The sequence below is a fragment of the Ovis aries genome, chromosome 9, assembly GCF_016772045.2.
Source record: "Ovis aries strain OAR_USU_Benz2616 breed Rambouillet chromosome 9, ARS-UI_Ramb_v3.0, whole genome shotgun sequence".
NCBI classification, from domain to species: domain Eukaryota; kingdom Metazoa; phylum Chordata; class Mammalia; order Artiodactyla; family Bovidae; genus Ovis; species Ovis aries.
The window spans coordinates 70,516,610-70,519,991 of record NC_056062.1 but is presented as its reverse complement, the minus strand read 5'-3'; the positions used below and the strand labels follow the sequence as shown (position 1 = coordinate 70,519,991).

Here is a 3,382-nt window from a genome sequence, read left to right as displayed (position 1 = left end):
CCAGGCAAGAGTATTAGAGTGGGGTGCCATTGCCTTCTCCTCAATTTAGGCTAGATATGCTGAAAAACAAAGTGAAGAGATCTTTAACAGAATCTTTAGAAAGTATTTTGTCCTGGGATAATAAAGCCAGAGGCCTCCAGGAGCACTCAGCCAGTCTGGGTCTGGTCAGCTCTGTGTCTGGCACATTCAGTAACACCAGCAAAGAGCTGTCTGGCTGTGAAAAGGAGGCTTTGCCCATCTCCAAGAGCTGCTTCAGGATCCTCGGCTCCTTGGATGACCTGTCCAGTGACTCGGAGAGCCAACCTGTGGAAGAGCCAGCCCTGCTCTCACCCAAGCAGGGCTTCCAAAGGCACACCAACACCTGAGTCATGTCCTCATGGAATGCCAGGAGCCTCCGCAGCTGGCATGGGGGTCCCCAGGGGTCTCACAAAGGAAGCTTGTGAGGTATCACTCAGTGAGCACAGAGACACCTCATGAATCAAAGAACTTTGAGTCCAAAGCTGACCACATGGGTGACTCCAGCAGGACCTCCATAAAGACACAGAGACCATGGAGGCAGCAGATTTTCCTTCAAGTGGCCACCCTCCCCGAAGGCCTGTAATTCTCCCAGCAGATACAAAGATCATTCAGAGCTGGGAGAGCTTTCCCCATGATCTCCTCTAGAACCAGTTTGTGAAGATGGACCCCTTGGCCCTGTCCCAGAGGAACAGAAAAGGACATCTCGTGAACACCGAGAGCTGTGGCAAAAGGCCATTCTACAACAGATACTGCTGCTCAGGATGGAGAAGGAAAATCAAAAGCTGCAAGCCTCTGAGAATGATTTGCTGAACAAGTGCCTAAAGCTTGATTATGAAGAAATCACTCCTTGTCTTAAAGAAGTGACTACAGTGTGGGAAAAGATGCTAAGCACTCCAGGAAAATAAAAAACTAAGTTTGACATGGAAAAATGCACTTGGCTGTTGGCCAAGGTGTGCCACGACATCACCGGGGTGAAATCTGGAAATTCTTGGTGGAGCAGTGCCACCTGAAGCACCTGTTCCTCAGCAAACAGCAACCCAAGGACATGCCCTACAAAGAGCTCTTAAAGCAGCTCACCTCCCAGCAGCACACCATTCTCATCGACCTCGGGTGAACCTTTCCAACACATCAGTACTACTCTGCTCAGCTAGGAGCAGGGCAGCTGTTACTTTACAACATCCTGAAGGCCTGCTCACTTCTAGACGAAGTGGGCTATTGCCAAGGTCTCAGCTTTGTAGCAGGCATCCTCCTGCTTCACATGGGTGAGGAAGAGGCGTTTAACATGCTCAAGTTCCTGATGTTTGACATGGGACGGTGGAAACAGTATCGAACGGACATGATTATTTTACAGATCCAGATGTACCAGCTCTCAAGCCTGTTCCATGGTTACCACAGGGACCTATACAACCACCTGGAGGGGCATGAGATCAGCCCCAGCCTCTGCCATGCCCTGGTTCCTCACTGTGCTTGCCTTGCAGTTCCCCCTGGGCTTCGTCCCAGAGTCTCTGATATGATCTTTCTTCAGGGATCAGAGGTCATATTTAAAGTGGCTTTAAGCCTGCTGGGATACCATAAGCCCTTGATTCTGCAGCATGAAAACCTAGAAACCATAGTTGACTTTATAAAAAGCACACTGCCCAACCTGGGCTTGGTGCAGATGTTGAAGACCATCAGTCAAGTGTTTGAGATGGACTCCTCTAAAGTTACAGGCTTATGAAGTTGAGTACCACGGGCTTCAGGAAGAGTTTACCGATTGTTCTCTCAGTGACAACCAAAGAATGCACAAATTAGAGAAGACCAACAGCAGCTTACACAAACAGAACTGTGACCTCCTTGAACAACTGCAGGCAGCCAATGGGAGGATCCAGAGCCTGGGAGCCACCCCTGAGAAGCTCCTAACTAGCGAAAGCAAGCTAAAGCAGGCAGCCCTGGCCTTGGAGCTGGAGTGGTCAGCCCTGCTGCAGACAGTAGAGCAGCTCTGGAGGCAGATGGCAGAGCTGGGGGGCCGGGAGCCTGACCCCACACTACCCGAGCCCTTGGGTGACTGATGGCCTGGGGCCCAACTCCCACCAGCCCACAGCTCCAGAACAGGTGTGGCCACCACCCTGCCACTGTCCAGGCCTTAACTGAGAGAGATGAAGATGCTGGAGGAGAACAGAGAACAAAGCATGCTTCTCAGGGAGGAGACTGGCTTGCCAGCACACAGATTCTTCTGAACTGACTCACAATGCAGGGAATGAATGTCTCAGTCTTTTCGTTGTAGTTTGTGTTTAATTCTTACCTTTTCTAGTCCTGATTACTCAGTAGATTAGATGGCACGGACTCGAATAAATGCACATTTATGTTTTTAAAAAAAGAGACAAAAAACAAAACCACCATATCATCCAACAATTAACTTCTGGGTGTTTATCTAAAGGAATAAAAAATGCTAAGAAAGATGTGCACGCTCATATTCATTGCAACATTATTTATAATAACCAAGACATGGAAACAGTCTAAGTGTCCATCAATGGATGAATGAATAAAGAAAATGTGGAATATGAATTGACTGGAATATTATTCACCCATTAAAACAAGAAAATCTTGCTATTTACTCTGTCATGGATAGACCAGTGTATTGTGGTTGTATCGTGGATGGACCATACATTCTTCTCAATGAAATAAGTCAGACAGAGACAAATATTGTTATGTTTTTATTTATTTGTGGAGTCAAAAAACAAAACACCACAGATACAGAGAACAGATTGCTGGTTGCCAGAGGTGGGGTTTGGGTGGTGGGTCAAATGGATGAAGGTAGTCAGGAGGTAAAAATTTCTATTCATAATAAAAATTAATTCATGGATGTGCTGTATATCATGGTGACTATAGTTAATAATACAGTATTATATGTTTGAAAGTTAATAAAAACTAAATCTTTAGTTATCATCACAAGAAAAAAAATTTAAATTTGATGAATGTTAACTAGACTTATTGTGGTGATCGTATCACAATATATACAAATTTGGAATCATTATGTTGTATACCTGAAACTAATATAATGTTACATGTCACTTATAATAAAGAAGAATTTGAATCCTTGAAATATGATTCTTAAAAAAAGTATTATCCATACTAAAATATGATTGAAGCCTGTCATAGGTCATTTAATTTCACCTCAATCTCATGCACATCATTTTAGCAGAGTTATTATGCAGTTTTATATTTCCATTTAAATGACAGCATGTTTGAAATAAAAATAGAATCTGAATCCTGGATTTTAAAACATAAATGCAAAGTTACTACTATCATAAGTTGTGGGCAGAATTACTTATTACCAATGAAAAAGGACCTTTATTTAACAGGCTTGAAGTTATGTTCCTTAGAA

The 3,382-nt window shown here is 44.1% G+C and overlaps 1 pseudogene; it reads left to right on the top strand.

Moving 5' to 3' along the window:
- The first annotated feature begins 256 nt into the window (after positions 1 to 256).
- LOC105601933 (TBC1 domain family member 1-like) lies at positions 257 to 2,645 on the top strand (annotated as a pseudogene).
- The last annotated feature ends 737 nt before the right edge of the window (positions 2,646 to 3,382 follow it).